Source organism: Podarcis liolepis, assembly GCF_965112155.1.
Source record: "Podarcis liolepis genome assembly, chromosome: 7".
Taxonomy (NCBI): domain Eukaryota; kingdom Metazoa; phylum Chordata; class Lepidosauria; order Squamata; family Lacertidae; genus Podarcis; species Podarcis liolepis.
In genome coordinates this window covers 26,329,048-26,346,183 of record NC_139561.1, presented here as the reverse complement: position 1 = coordinate 26,346,183, position 17,136 = coordinate 26,329,048, and positions in this window count along the sequence as shown.

Here is a 17,136-nt window from a genome sequence, read left to right as displayed (position 1 = left end):
ATTAATAAATACAATTCGGACTATAATTTGATCTTTTTATTTTGGTTTTTGGTTTTTAATTGAAGTATTATGATTGGATATTTAATTGGATGTTTTTTATTGGAAAATCAATAAAAATGTTTTTTAAAAAACACTATAATTTTTTTAATTTAAAAATTATTTTCAGAATTGTGGGTCCTCTTATACACGGGTACAATATCCCCCCATTTCCTCAATTTGGAGTCCTCAAAAATAAGAGGCGTCTTATACACGGGGGCATGTTATACACAGGAAAATACAGTACGTGGTGGTTAGACCATGGGGTTGTAGCCAGTACCAGTCCTACTCAAGGGAGCCCCACTGAAATTAATGACTATGACTAGTTTGATAGACCCACTGAAATCATGGAACCATAGGATTATAGAACTGTTGAGATGGAAAGATGACCCTGAGGATCATCAGTATTTCCTAAACTTGGGTCTCCAGCTGCTTTTAGATTACAACTCCCATCCTCCCTAGCTAGCAAGACCAGTGGTCAGTACAGGAATAGCCTGCCAACCCATATGGAGATCGAATCTGCAACCTTGGCGTTATCAGCACCCATTTGGCAATCACTCATAGCCAAGTAAGATTGTCTTCCATAAACACAGTTTGCTCTTAGCAAACTGAGCTGTGAAATGAATGAACCTAAGTTTGTCATGGTCATTAAGTTTCAGTGGGTGTACCCTGAGTGAGGCTAAAATTGGCCACAACCCCCGTGGTCTAAGCACCGCATAAGCTTTGTGCAAGCAAATCAGGATGAACGCTCAAGCTTGTTTTCGGCAGGTTCAGAGGGTAGAAACCAGATGAATGGATCCAAATTACAAGTAAGGAGATTCAGACCGAATACTGGGAAGATCTTTCTGATGGCAAGGGCTGTTGGGCAGTGGAATGGGCTCCTTTAGAAGGTGATAAACTCTCCATCACTGGAGGTGTCTAAAGAGAAGCTGGAAGGCCATCTATCAGGGATTTTTTGGCTCAGACTTGTGCATTGTGGGAGTTGAACTAGATAACCCTTGTTGCAGCTTTCACCTCTAAAATTCAGTGATTCTGTGACCTGTGGTCAAATAACCAAGAAAGCTTTGAGTAAGCAAATTAGAATGAATGCTCATTAAAGACCGGGCATAGGATTGTATTCAACAAAGGTTAATTCAGAATAGATCCAATGAAATAAATGAACTTGTTTAGTAATGAAAGAATCTGTCCATTTTGGCCCTCTCACAATTTCCAAGGTAGCCTACAAAAGAGAACCATAAAACAAATATAAAACAGATCAAAAACATCAGAAACAAAAGCAGTTATCATAGCAACAGTAAAAATACAAAAAGCAATAGATATAAAATCAGTTAAATTCAGTTATCCACATTTTGCAGCATAAACCCTCCCAATGAAAATCCATTAGCGTTTTTGTGTGAATTTCTCCTATTAAACACATATTTTATGCACTTTTGATGTGTGGTGCATTTTTGCGCATTATTATTTTTACCAACACACTCAATTTTATGCACATTTCTCCTGAATTTATGCCTTTAATATTTGTTTGGTTGGTGAACTGCATAGCAGAATTTGAATTTTTGCTGTGCGAATTTTGCGTTATAGCTGTGTTTCAGTTTACCTATTCTTTTGAAAAGTGTGACTTTGATAGATTAGGCTTTAACTGAGTCCTGAATTGGATTTCATCCCTACCTCTGAGTAAAACATAGATACAACTAAATCTTCGTTCAGTTAGATACTAAGTCCAGTTTTCAATCAGCATCAATCCTAATTTGATTGTGGGGGGGTACTTCTTGTTAATCATTCTCTGAACCCACATTTTCCATTGCATTTCATTATTATTATTATTATTATTATTATTATTATTATTATTATTATCACATACATGCAAAAAAGAATACAGTTATACAGATAATACAAATTACTGAATACCAAAAAACAAGTAATAATAAGAAAAAATACAAAAAAATACATATTGAAAAAGAAAGGGGGGGGGAGAGAGAATTAGAAAAAAAAAGTCCAAAGAAAAATAGAAAAAGTTGACTTTCTTCGACTACTATACAGTTTATATGATCTCATATCTTTAGTTGTTTGTAATCATTTTGCACTTAATGGAGAGACAATTTGTTTACCTGTGGAGTTTCTAGTCTAAACTAAGCCATTTATAATTTTGGGAACTAAGTTTCTGTTCAGTTTCTGTTAATTGGTTCTCGTGGGAAACTTGCAGATTCTAGCTTCACACAATTAACTCCAGCTGGTGTCAATTTACTCTTGGCAGAAAGCCCAGGTCTGCTTGACCTAGAAACTACTCACTCTGATTGGTTAACGAGCAGCACTCAACTCTGTTATCTAGGGATTGCTAGCACAGTTTGGTTTGAGGTGTGTTAGGAGTTAGAAGTGCTGTGTATGGTTTTGAGAGAGAGAAAGAGAGGATTTATTTTGCTTTTATTTGTATGCAGAAACTCTGCTGGTTTTATTTTTCCTTTTAATAAATCCTGTAAATAGTTATTCTGAGTCTAGCTGACTAGTCATTTCCACCACGACTAGCTTCTTCGCTGTGCAGGAAAACTCTGCTACGTTTGGGCTAAAGCCAGTAGGGCTATGCCTGACACTTCAAAGTTCCATGAGGTTATGGGCATTGTGCTGCCAGCCTGAGTTGTGGTGGTGTCAGCATCAACGGCGTTGGTTCCAGTAGTTCCAGAAGTTGTTCTCTGGCTGGTTCCTGACCGTGGTGAGCTGGTGACGCAGCGGACACAAGGACAACAGCTGCAGCGTGTGAGTGCTGGGTGCTGTGGTTCCTGTTTTCTCTCTCAGTGGTCGTGAGTAGCTGGTTCCGGGTTCCAGGGATATTGCTCTCAAGATGGCCTCACAACCAGTTCAGATGGCTTTTGAGCGTCTGAATGACTCCAATTACTTGCTGTGGTCGGAACGCATGCAGGCAGTGCTGCAGAGGGATCGTCTCTGGCAAGTGGTGAGTAAGTTTCCTACGAAGCCTGATGATGAAGACCTCGATAAAGACCAAAGAGCAAGGGCCACAATTGTCTTGGGGCTGGAAGATTCCCAGTTGCCGTATGTGAGGGGAATCAAGACAGCTAGAGGTGTGTGGCAAGCACTTAAAGAACTCCATGTGCGTGAGACAGCGGTTTCCAAGCTGTTCATTCGCAAGGCATTGTACAAGGCAATGTTACAGCCTGGGGTTACAATGCAGGAACACCTACACAGTTTACAGTTAAAGTTTGTTGCGCTACAGGAAAGAGACTGTGCGTTAGACCAGCAGGAGAAGGTGGCTATTATTTTGAGTTCTCTCCCGGAAAGCTGGGATAATTTAGTTTTGTCTCTAGAAGGCATACAGGAGCGTGATTTATCAGTCAGTTACGTTACTGGGCGTTTGATTGAAGAATGGCAGAAGAGGCAAGAAAGGTTGTTGGCTGCAGAGGCTTCTACAGGTGGACGGTTTGGAAGGAGTTCTCATGCCGTGCCAGAGGTGAAGCAAAAGCAGCGTACTGGTGAGGAGTCAGCGTTTGCTGTTAGGCGTTGTTTCCGATGTGGGTCTTCAGCGCATCTAAAACGACAATGTCCGGAGTTGGTCAAGTCTCAGTTGCCGGTGCAGGAGCAGAGACGAGATCAGCAGCAGCAGCAGCGTAAAAAGAAATTCTTCAAACAAAAACAGTCGGCTCAGCTGGTGACCGGCGAGGTCAAGATTGCTGATGAGAAACAAGCGGTCTGGGTGGTCGATTCTGGAGCGTCTCGCCACATCGTAAATTCAGATGAATTATTTGTTTCCAAGAACTCAGCACAGCGCAGCCAGGTGGCTCTAGCAGACGGAAGTACTTCCGAAGTGATTTCGGGGGGTGCAGTTTTTGTTCCTTGTCTTCGTGAATGCCTGCAAAATGTACTTTGTGTGCCGTCATTAAGGAGCAATCTGATGTCTGTAGATTGTTTGCTGAAAGCTGGGTTTAAAGTGTATTTTGAAGGAGACAGTTGCATTATTAAGAAGGCTGGTGAGATTTTAGGCACTGCTAAGTCAGAGGGAGGCTTGTTTTGGCTTAAAGCAGGATCTCAAGTTGCAGCAGTAGTCAGTAAATCTCAGCCTGCAGTGAATAACAAAGCTATACATGACAACTGTGTGCACTTATTGCATAGGAAAATGGGGCATGCTTGCTGGAAAAGTGTACTAAAAATGTCTGAATTGGCTGATGGGGGTAATTTAAAGAGTTGTAACAAGTACCTTGATTGTAATGTTTGTAAAAAGGTTAAAACCCACAGAGTCTCTTACCCCAGAAGTGACAGAGTTAGTGAGTCACCGCTACAGCTGGTTCACATGGACGTAATTGGTCCATTTGCTGTAAGCAGGGGTGGATCGCGCTTTTCACTAACAATTGTGGATGACGCCACGCGTTATTCTTGGGTTTTTCCCATGAAAAATAAGGGTGACGTGTTCACTAAGTTTAAAGGCTGGGTGGCATCTGTGGAAAGATTTCTGTCCATTAAACTCAAAAGGATTCAGACGGACAGAGGTGGCGAATTTATGTCAAATGCCTTTAAAGATTGGTTACAAAAGCGTGGCATTGGGCATAGAAAAACGAACGTTTTCTCCCCAGAGGAGAATGGCGTTGCAGAGCGAAAAAACAGATCTTTACAAGATATGATGTTTGCCATGCTTGCTGATGCTGATTTGCCCATGTCTTATTGGGGGGAGAGCATGCTCACCGCGTGTTATCTCCAAAATAGGCTCTTTCATCAAACAATAGGTACAACCCCATACTTTAAATTGTTTCAGAAAAAACCCAAAATTGACCATTTGCATGTGTTTGGATCAAAAGCCTGGGTATTAATTCCGAAACAAATGAGAAAGAAGGGAGATCCTAAGACCAAACAGCTAGTGTTTGTGGGTTACCAGGAGCTGGGAAAAGGTTTCCGCTTTGCTGAAGGGACAAATGGCATTGTGATCTCCAGGAATGCCAGTTTTTGTGAACATAGTGGCTGGGAGAGACTACATGCCAATACTGAGGTTTGGTTTGAACCTTCCCAGGAGCTTCATGACTCTGAAGGTAAACATAGAGAATCAGAGTCTGAGGGGGAGGAAAGTTCAGATAAGAGCTCTCAAGAAAGTGGAGTTAGCCAGAGACCAGTTGCTAAGCAACAAAAGAGAGGTCGTAGTTCTGAGGAGGAAAGTGGGTCAGAAGAAAAATTTTCTCCCAGAAGATCTAAAAGACAAAACAAAGGAGTGCCTCCAGTGCGTTTTTCTCCAGATGCTGCAAATGTGTTTAGTGTAATTGCAGAACCCAAGAGTTTTCAGGAGGTGTTAAAGTTACCAAAAGAGGAGGCAGAGCGCTGGAAACAGGCAATGGAGGAAGAGATGTCCTCTCTGAATGAGCACAAGGTTTTTACACCAGTGGCAGCGCCTGAGGGGGCAAAGATTGTAGGCTGCAGGTGGGTGTACAAACTTAAACCTCTGGTGACAGGAGAGTACAAATACAAAGCTCGTTTAGTGGCTCAAGGATATTCTCAGAGGCCTGGAAAAGATTATGACGAAACTTTTTCCCCTACTGCTAAGGGGGACAGTGTAAGGCTGATTCTAACGCTTGGAGCAAAGAGAAAACTCCTGTTAAACCATTTTGATATCCAGACTGCATATTTACATGCATCAATATCAGAAGACCTGTATCTAGCCGAACCGCCTGGTTATGAGACAGGTTCCAATAGAGTGTTAAAATTAAACAAAGCTCTATATGGTCTCAAACAGGCTGCAAGATATTGGAACAAATGTTTCCATGAGGCTTTAGTGTCATTTGGTTTCAAGCAGAGTACAGCTGACAATTGTGTTTATGTACGTGGTACAGGCAGTGATCAAGAGTTTTGTCTGATTTATGTAGATGATGTATTGTATGCCTGTAAAACAGATAAACAAACTAAAAGGTTTGCCAAGCAATTGTCCAGTAAGTTCAAAGTGAAAGACTTAGGCCCGGTTAGGACATATCTAGGGTTGGAAGTGTGCTGGGCCCAAGATGGCAGCTGCCTAATTAGTCAGCAGAACAAAGTTAAACAACTACTGACTACATACAGGATGCAGGATTGCAAAGGGGCAGCGGTGCCTATGGATCCAGGTTTCATAAAAACACTTCATATAGATGAGAGTCCTGAATTTGAACACCCTGATGTATATCACTCTGTAATTGGAAGTTTATTGTATCTAGCACAGTGGTCCAGACCTGATATTAGCTATGCAGTAGGCATATTAAGTAGATTGGTCTCAAAACCCACACTAAATGCCTGGAAAGGGGTAAAACAAGTTCTGAGGTATCTCAAACAGACAATTGGCTATATGTTACAATTAAATTCTTCAGAGGATGAAATGTTGAGTTGCTACTGTGATAGTGACTGGGGAAATTTGCCAGATAGAAAATCTGTCACAGGACTAGTAATAATGGTCGGTGGAGCTTTAATCAGCTGGCGGTCACGCAAGCAAGACGTTGTAAGTGTGTCATCAACGGAATCAGAGTACGCCGCATTGAGTGAATTGTGCAACGAGGTGATTTATTTCAAGCATTTGTTAACAGATTTAAATGTGAATTGTGGAGAACCAGTACAAGTTTGCATTGATAATCAAGCTTGTATAACCTTAAGTAAAACAGAGGGTTTCAAATCACGTTCAAAACATATCTCTGTAAAATACCAAAATGTACGTTGCTGTGTACAAGACAATGTAATCACCTGTACTTATGTATCAAGTGAAGAAAATGTAGCAGATGTGTTAACTAAACCATTGGCAAAGATAAAGAACAAGCAAATGTGCAAGGGTTTAGGTTTGCTGGAAAAATAATCTCCTACATAGGTGTATTTGGTGTTAATTGTTCAGCAGAATCTGTGAGGGGGTGTTCAGTTTCTGTTAATTGGTTCTCGTGGGAAACTTGCAGATTCTAGCTTCACACAATTAACTCCAGCTGGTGTCAATTTACTCTTGGCAGAAAGCCCAGGTCTGCTTGACCTAGAAACTACTCACTCTGATTGGTTAACGAGCAGCACTCAACTCTGTTATCTAGGGATTGCTAGCACAGTTTGGTTTGAGGTGTGTTAGGAGTTAGAAGTGCTGTGTATGGTTTTGAGAGAGAGAAAGAGAGGATTTATTTTGCTTTTATTTGTATGCAGAAACTCTGCTGGTTTTATTTTTCCTTTTAATAAATCCTGTAAATAGTTATTCTGAGTCTAGCTGACTAGTCATTTCCACCACGACTAGCTTCTTCGCTGTGCAGGAAAACTCTGCTACGTTTGGGCTAAAGCCAGTAGGGCTATGCCTGACACTTCAAAGTTCCATGAGTTTCTTCATATATGAAAAAATTTGGTTCCCAAAATTATAATTGGCTTAATGGTAAAGGTAAAGGGACCCTTGACCATTAGGTCCAGTCGTGACCGACTCTGAGGTTGCGGTGCTCATCTTGCTTTATGGCCCGAGGGAGCCAGAATACAGCTTCCAGGTCATGTGACCAGCATGACTAAGCTGCTTCTGGCAAACCAGAGCAGCGCACGGAAACGCCGTTTACCTTCCCGCCGGAGCGGTACCTATTTATCTACTTGCACTTGGCATGCTTTCAAACTGCTAGGTGGGCAGGAGCAGGGACTGGGCAATGGGAGCTCACCCCATCGCGGGGATTCGAACCACCAACCTTCTGATTGGCAAGTCCTAGGCTCTGTGGTTTAACCCGCAGCGCCACCCGCGTCCCTATGATTGGCTTAGTTTAGACTAAAAATTGCCTACCAATTCCCCCCCCTCCCAAGCCCACTTTTAAAAATGAACTCTTCCCAGACCACACTCCTCACCTGCCCTGCTCTGCAATGACCCCTGAGCATTTTTGCCTAGCTGGAATGTGTCCTTGAACCCTGATAGACTCTTGCTTGGCTGGAAAGGTGACATTTGTTTTTATTGCCCCGCCCACCTTTGCCTCTGATCCTGCCCATCATTGGCATGTGGCTCTTGAGAGGTTTCCCAGAAGGGAATCCAGCCCTCAGGCTGAAAGGGGTTCCCTACTCCTGGGCTGGAGTATTCCGACCTGATCTAAGGCAATATCCTATATATTCAGCTTGTACCGTATCTCCATTCTACAGGATTTCATGGGCCATTTCTCCCATTCCCCCCTGCAACCTCAAGGAGTGAACAGAATCACCTCTTCACACAGAGGCCATCAATAATTACTGTGCTGACAACTTGTAGGCACCTGCATTCACCCCCCCCCCTTGTGAATGGTGCAAACTTGCCTGGAGCTTGGATCCAGTTCTGAGTGAGTGCACACAGCAAATCTTTTCAGCCAGAGGGAACTGTCTTAAGGAATTCCTCCTGCCTCACCCCCCCTCCCTGCGTTCAACTGCCCAGAGGAAACTTACACAGAGACATGCACACATACACACCGAGAGAGAGAAAAGGGAAGGGGGTGGCGGAACGGTGTTTGGTGACAGATCTCAACTTAGCAGTGACCGGCAGCTGCTGCTTCTCAGCTGCTGTTAAGAACGTGTGGAAACGAGGAATCTGCCTGACACCGAGTCAGACCATTCCAACATTCACTGTCCTGCATGAAGATGTTGGGAATCGAACAACCTCCCATGGGAGGTTGTGGACTCTCCTTCTTTGGAGGTTTTTCAGCAGAGGTTGTTGGGCAATCTGTCATGGATGCTGTAGCTGAGATTCCTGTATTGCAGGGGGTTGGACTAGATGGCCCTTGGAGTTCCTTCCAACCCTACAAGTCTGCAAATCCACTGATCCATCCAAATTAGCAATTCAGGCAAGGAAAATCCCCAGCCCCCAATGGAGATGGCCAGGGATTGAACCGGGGACCTTCTGCATGCAAAGCAGATGCTCTACTACTGAGTTACTTACTCACTGGTAGGGCTAGGAATGCCCAAAACACTGGAGTAGGTCAGCATAGACCAGGGGTCAGCAAACTTTTTCAACAGGGGCCCGGTCCACTTTCCTTCAGACCTTGTGGGGGGCCGGACTGTATTTTGAAAAATAAAATAAAATGAATGAATTTCTACGCCCCACAAATAACCCAGAGATGCATTTTAAATAAAAGGACACATTCTACTCATGTAAAAACACACTGGTTCCTGGTCTGTCTGTGGGCCAGATTTAGAAGGCGATTGGGCCGGATCCAGCCCCCAGTCTTAGTTTGCCTACCCATGGCATAGACATTACTGAGGTAGAGGGACCAGTGGTTTGATTCACAAAGGCAACTTCCAACCCTCCTTTGTTAAGGGGGAGCTCTGTTATTTCCCCCGCTGCCACCTAATACACACTTAATTCACTTAGATCAGAGAACCTGCACCCTTCTGATATTCAACATGGGAAGTTTGAGAGACAACGACTTTTTGTAATTGGCATCCTTTGTAAGGAATGCCTGCCCCAGGGAAGCCCACCTGGCTCCATTACTGGTCATGGTTATTTGTCCCCTGGAATGCTGGGATACCTGGGTCTCAAATGAGTTCAGGATGACCTACCTGGCTCTCCCTCTGTATCCTCACAATTACTTTGTAGGGGAGATTAGGCTGGGAGGTAATAGTGACTGGACCAAGTTTACCCTATGAACTTTAAGGTAGAGCAGGGATTTGAACCCAAGTTGCCTCAATCCAACACACCAACAGCACCATATTTATTTTATTCCTAACCTTCTCGATATCAATCATCTTGGTGCCTGGAGTAAGGACCGATGAAACTGTCGGTGGCGATCACACAGGGTCCCAGGACGTTTAACGATCTGTTGATCCCTGTGCCACCACTGTGCTCACTTCCCTGCTGCCACCAACCCATTACTCTCTGGTAAAACACTGAGTCCAGACAGTTGTTAAAAGTGAACAAAAAAACCCCCAAGTTTATTTTACAAACATTAACAACTTTATGGTTTCTCAGATAATATTCCTGTCAGAATCTTAACTTTAGTTTCTTTACTGGCCTATACCTTCCTAATACCTTCTGACTGATTATCTCAACAGTTTGACTGACTCCTCTTAACAATTTCTCTCACTCCAGACTAGCCCAACCCACAGACTTATCTTCCCGTCTCTTCTAACTCTAGACTGTCTTCTCAACCACCCCAATTCTGCCCCTTGGGTTCCCATTGGTCATTTTACAATTAGTTAACCCTTTCCTTTTGAAAGTATGACACATACCTAGGTGGGCAAACACCACACTGTCATTGTCAGTTTCTCCCAATTTCTCATCATCCCAGTCTTAAGTTCCCTTCACCACATGCCTGCAAATGTTTGCAATTTAAAAATTCATCAGCATTTCAGTGCGCTTTTCTGTTAACAGACAAGTTATTTTGTCTGCTAGGTGCATGTTTTGGGGTGCACACTTCCCCCTAATTAGATGCAATTTGGTCACCTTATCTGGCTGCAGAAATGCACTGCAAAAATCAGAGGACCGTGGATTTAAAAAAATAGCTGTATTTCTGTTCTTGCACTGTTTCTTTTCTTTTTCTTTTAAATAGCTTCTTTTAATTTTCTTTTCTCAAAACAAATATCCAACATCATTGCTAAACAAATATTTTCCAATCCTCCCCCCCCCCCCGTTGACTTCCCTCAACTACCATTTCTGGTTTATTACATCAGATGATACATTCTGCTGTTTATATACAATATTATGTTATCACATTGTTGTACTTCTTGTTTTCTGTAAATAAAATTGCAAATGTTTATTGAAATCCTGCCAGCGAGAACACTTCTTTCTGTTGTTTCTGCAAATATATTCTAAAGGGTTCCCATTCTTTTTTCAAAGTCGCTATTGTCCTTTTTTATGCAGTTTGTGCATTAACTTTGCTAACTCTGCATAGTTCATCCACTTTTCTTGCCATTGTGCTTTCGATGGTACTTCCTTGGTCTTCAAGTTTTGAGCTATTAAGATTCTTCTTCTCGCATTGTTTCAGGAAGTCAAAGCTGGGTTGGTTCACCTTAAATTGTGAACCAGATCCTCCATCCTGAGCCCTGGATCACTAAACACTCCACTCACCCTGCTGGTTCTCAGAGAAATGCGCAGTTACCTTTTAATATCCAGTCTTTCTTCCATCATGCATCCTCAACTGGCCTATATTCGTGTCCCATCCAGTCTCTGCCCCTGGCTTTGCCAAGGTTGCTGTGACGTTTCCCTCTAGACCATGGAAGTAGGAGTGCTGGACCTTGGGATCTTCACATGTCCAGGTAATGCTGGCAGTGTTTCATGTGGGATGGAGGCCTCTCTCTTCTGCGGGTCATCAGTTTGTCACTTCTGCCCTCTTGCCTCACTTCAGATGGACGGTGACTGAATGCAGCCTGACAGGTGAGCTGCTCATCCATTCAGCCTGATGGATAGCATGCCAGCTCTCCATCCCTAAGCTCACCTGTAGAGCAGCAGGGCTGTGGACACAGAGCAGTTTGCAAAGCTGAATCGGGAGGGAGCGGTGGCCAGGCCAAAAGGTGAGGGGCGACATGTCAGATCCTGCAGTGGTCTGGGAAGAAGGGAAGGAAGAAAAATCCACATCAAAGCTGCCGCCGCCTCCCTCACCTCCAGCATCTTTTTTGAAAATCCAGGTGTGTTGGACCCACCTCTTTTGACATGCCAGGCTTAGTACTTCCAGAATCTGTTGGGTGGAATTAGAATTATTCTCATTGAAGTTTCTCTGCTTAAAACCACTGGTCATCATCACCACTGTCATGAAAACAGAGCACATCCTTCTTTTAAGTCCCTCGCTCCCTGAACATACATAAACAGCACAAAGATCTCCAAAATGAAAAGATCTCCAGAAGGAGATACAACCCCCGGGCTGTGCAAATTTATGCCTGGGTTTGTGTATTTTTGTGTGTGTGTGTGTTTGCTGATGTTGCATTTTCAAAAGCCGTTTTATACGTTTTGTTTCATCTTGATCTGCTAAAGGAAAACAGATCTCATCAAAATAATTCCTGTCAGCAATCCTTTCCAGACTTTTAGCCAAAAACCTATTCCTGGGGGAGGTGGGGAAGGGAACGGAATGGGCAACACAGTCTCTCTCTCTCTCTCTCTCTCTCTCTCTCTCTCTCTCTCTCTCTCTCTCCCTCCCTCCCTCCCTCCCTCCCTCCCTCCCTCTCTCCCCCTCTCTCTCCCTCTCCCTCTCCCTCTCTCTCTCTCTCTCTCTCCCTCTCTCTCTCTCCCTCTCTCTCTCAACTATCTATCATCTATCTATCTATCTATCTATCTATCTATCTATCTATCATCTATCTATCTATCTTCTCCATTGATCTATGGTATAACTCCACCTGCTGCCATTAACTTATCTAAATATCTCCTGGGCAATCCTTGGAAGATGAGATTCCCCTACCCCTCAATTTTGAAAAACCCACCTCTTTTTTATGAGATTCCCAAGAATGCTTTCTCCATTTGTGATGAGGGATGAGGGAAGAAATTCAATTCAGTTCACACTTAATGGAGCATCTACCCAAATCACACTTTTGGAAGCAGTATGTGAACTGAATTGTAGTTGTCCTTCAAAATTCAGACCTCTCCCGATTTTGCAATGATGTTGTCCAGGCAAGTAACCCATGCAAAAATGCATTCACTAGCTAAAATGCATACATTATTGGGAATGGCATGTGGAAATTCATTAGATGAATGAAAACTGATTTGCATAAAATAGTCTAAAATAATTTGTATATTAGGAGAACTTAGCACTAAAATGACCTTTTTAAATAAGAAGAATTTGCTAATTGATGTTAAAATGTGAAGGCTGGGAAAAATGAGAAACTGAGTGGATTTTGCCACACCAACTCTTTGGCGCTAAATCAGAGCAAACACCAATCTAGAGAAAACCCAATTGATGTTTGCTCCAATTCAGCAGTAAGTAGCAGGTTTTCCCAGGCCAGGGAGATGCAGCAGGGCAAGTGGAAGTGTGGCTGTGTCTTTAGAGGCAGGATGCCTCTGAATACTGGTTTCTGGGAATCACAGGTGGGGAGAGTTGCTGTTTCACTCAGCTCCTGTTTGCTGGCTCCCATTGAGCATCTGCTTGGTCCCTGTGAGATCCGGCTGCTGGACTAGATGGGCCACTGGCCTGATCCTGCATGACTCTTCATCTGTGCCAAAACTGAGTTGTTATTTTTTTCCCTAACAATGGAGTAATGAATTAGAACCTGGCCTACCAAGCAGCCAAACTGGGGGAGAATGTGGCCAAGACCAGAGAGATGAGCATCCCAAAGGTGAGGCATGTTAGACGTCATGCCCAACTTTTCAAGATCTCTGGCCAAAACGTGCTCCATGGTCTGTTAAGAGTTGAGATCTTGTAAAGTAGAGAGACCAGGAACTGAGCCATGGAGCCATGAGCCACACTAGGGTCCTCTCAAGTTCTGACAGCTGTGCGCCATTCTAACTCAGGAGTGCGGAGCTCGTGGTCTTCCAGGTGCTGCTGAACCACAGCTCCGACAACTCCTGGTCCCAACAGGGCTCTTTTTATGATCTACCCTGGACTGCAATGGGCTGCCAGCTTCCAGTCTGCCTTTCACTGCTTCCCCTCCTTCCCCTCCAACTCTCTGCTCTCTCCGCCTGTTAAAACAACCACTTCCCTCCATGGCTCGGCCTCCTCCCAGCCTGGCTTTCATTACTGCAATGTTTGCTTATCTAATGCCACGACTGAACAGAGACACAGGAACTCACACACTTGCGGAGTCGCCTTGAAATTACTCGATTGCTTCCTGGCAAGCAATCCAGGACATCCTCCACAAGCTACAGAGTCACCATGAAGGTGTGTTCCCCAGCCCAGTCTTGCCAAGCAGGGGGAGGACTGAGCATCCTTAGGATAAGAACACCAGAAGAGCCTGGCTGATGGATCAGACCATTTTGTCCAGAATCTTGTTATCTCAGTGGCCAAGCAGATGCTCATGGGGAGCCTGCAAGCAGCACCTGAGGCCAACAGCCCACTTGTAAATCCTTCTGCATGAAGTGCCATTTCACTGAGCCATGGCCATTATCCCCCTTCATGGAGAATCAGGCTACCAGTGGTTACTTGCCATGCTTTCCCTCAGGGCTATACTCCCTCTGACATTGGAAGCAAAGCATGGCAAGTAGCCACTGATAGCCTGATTCTCCATGAAGGAGGATAATGGTCATGGCTCAGTGAAATGGCACTTCATGCAGAAGGTCCATTAATTATCATCCACTAATTTGTCTAAGGTCCATATAGTTAAAGCTATGGTTTTCCCAGTAGTGATGTATGGAAGTGAGAGCTGGACCATAAAGAAGGCTGATCGCTGAAGAATTGATGCTTTTGAATTATGGTGCTGGAGGAGACTCTTGAGAGTCCCATGGACTGCATGAAGATCAAACCGATCCATTCTTAAGGAAATCAGCCCTGAGTGCCCACTGGAAGGACAGATCCTGAAGCTGAGGCTCCAATACTTTGGCCACCTCATGAGAAGAGAAGACTCCCTGGAAAAGACCCTGATGTTGGGAAAGATGGAGGGCACAAGGAGAAGGGGACGACAGAGGACGAGATGGTTGGACAGTGTTCTCGAAGCTACTAGCATGAGTTTGACCAGGAGGCAATGGAAGACAGGAGTGCCTGGCGTGCTCTGGTCCATGGGGTCACAAAGAGTCGGACACGACTAAACAACAACAACAAATTTGTCTAACCCTCTCACAGAGCTACTCTTCCAGAGTGGCTTCATCCCTCTTCCAAGGGAACGCTATCTAAGGTAGGCTGGAGTCGCAGTCCAAAACAGCCTCCGGAGGGTCGCAGGATAACTACCCAAGCAACAGCCAAGTCAGGATCCTTGGCAATATTTCAAAAACTTGTGTTGGAGCCTTCCGAATTTGTAGCTGCTTTCCTGATTTGTTTCTTTGTGAGCTGGGGGTGAGGTGTGTGCATGTGTGTAAGCATTTCACTAGTTTTCTTTGAAGGAGTGGAAATGCTGGGGACGTGTTTCTGGGAGCGCTTGTTGTTTCTGTAGCCCATCAGAGTATTAAGCTGGTTGTTAGCTACCTTCAGTGCTTTTCTTCTAGAAAAAAATAAAGGTGCCAGAACTCACAATGAAGTTGCTACATGTAAATGAAACACTTTTTTGCCAAATCCTCCCTCCCCAATTTTATCAAATCCACCACTAATAAAAACAAATTTAATACAATTTTTCCAATAAATAAATAAATATGACTTCCCACCCTTTGTTTTCGGCCTGCCCATAATTTCATCTTGTTGCTGCATGGTTTTCCCAATTATTTCTAATTCACATTCTGCTCCCTATAATTAACCTTATATTGCAATCATTTTCCGTTATTAAATGCCACCTTTTTAACCAGGGCCTTTCTTCTAGAGCAGTGTTTCTCAACCTGTGGGTCCCCAAATATTGTTGGACTACAACTCCCATCATCCCCGAGCTCTGGCCTTGCTAGCTAGGGGTGATGGGAGTTGTAGTTCAACAACATCTGGGGGCCCACAGGTTGAGAAAGGCTGTTCTAGAGGGGGGAAAGGTTCAGGTACTGCTTACGCTTGAGTACCCTCAGAAAAAAGCACTAGCTAACTTGATCTCAAGTTGTGGGGTGCATGTTTTGGGGCAGCACCTCAGCTGTCCTCTAGGACCAACCCAGTCTGGCAGTGTCCACCACTTGGGCTTTGAGAAATAATAAAATAAAATAAAATAATAATAATAATAATAATAATACGATGGTACCTCGGGTTAAGTACTTAATTCATTCCGGAAGTCCGTTCTTAACCTGAAACTGCTCTTAATCTGAAGCACCACTTTAGCTAATGTGGCCTCCAGTTGCTGCCATGCCGCTGGAGCACGATTTTTGTTCACATCCTGAAGCAAAGTTCTTAACCTGAGATAGTATTTCTGAATTAGAGGAGTCTGTAACCTGAAGCGTATGTAACCTGAGGTACCACTGTAAAGAATAAAATAAAATAAAATAAAATAAAATAAAATAAAATAAAATAAAATAAAATATAAAATAAAATATAGTTTCTGTGCCTGTTGGAAGGAGCAGTTCTGTGCATGAGAGATTTACTGGGTTCCTGGCCATCTTTGTGAGCAAAAGGTGCAAAGAGACCCCCACCATACCCTGAGCAGAGAACAGTGAAAAGCAATTTACACCCCAGGACCTATCTCTTCCCCCTCCCCCTGCTTCCCTCAAAGGAACTGGGACTATTATGCCCCCCACACCCCTCCTCCTTCCCCCCACACCTTCCCCACCCCCTGGGAGAACTGTATTTATTATTTACCCCTGGGATCAGCAGGGTGACGTGGGGTGCCCATTCTTCTCCTTCCAGCCCGCTTCAGTTCTTTGAATGCCCTGGGCTTGTTTTTTTGTTTCCCGTGGGCTGGGGAGGCGAGCTCCATTGCGCTGCTTCCCCCTCGCCCGGGACTCTCTCCCTCTCCCTCTCCCAGCAGATGGGCTGCAACAAGAATACGCATACAGTCAGACCCCTAAGAGGATTTGCTTCAGGCCCCTTTTGAGCGCAAACGGGGCCTTTTGTGAGGCTCTCGGCGGCCGTGAGATGCCGCCGGAGCCGCGGGCTTTTCACTCTCCCATCTTCCACTCCTAGAAGAAAAGAACGCTCCCATAAAGGCCGTGTTTGTTCAGCTTGTTTAAGGGGAGCTGTATGGCCCGGCTGAGGGACCAGGCTTGACAGGATCGCCCCCTTTTGAGAAAGGAGATGGAGAGGGCCCTCCCGGGAGAGAGGGGGAGAGAGAGAGAGTCTGTGGCTGAGCCGAGCAGCTTAGCTTGCTTGTGGGAAATAAGAAAAGGGTTTCAGTTGCCATTACAATGCTCACTGATCCCTGAATCCCAGCTACTGTCCCGGCATGCTAACCTCGCAGTGTGGGCTGGGGGCTCGAGATCTCCTGGGAGAGGGGAGAAGGGGCCGCAGTAAGCAGAGGTTGCCAAGTGTGTAAGGCCAGGTAAACATTGACACTTCGGCTTACTTCTGAGTAAACACACACACTTGTGAGCTCAGGCCCTTAAGGGGTGATGTGCTGGGAGCCCAGTGCAATGGTAGACGAGAAGTTCAATTCAGTTGGAGTTGCAAAAAATTCCCCAACCTCCCACACGCCACCGAAACGCAGCCATCCTTCTGTGTTCGCAATTATCTGAATTTTGCAATTCAGGTCTCAGGCCAAAGGAACACATACAGAAATGTGCAA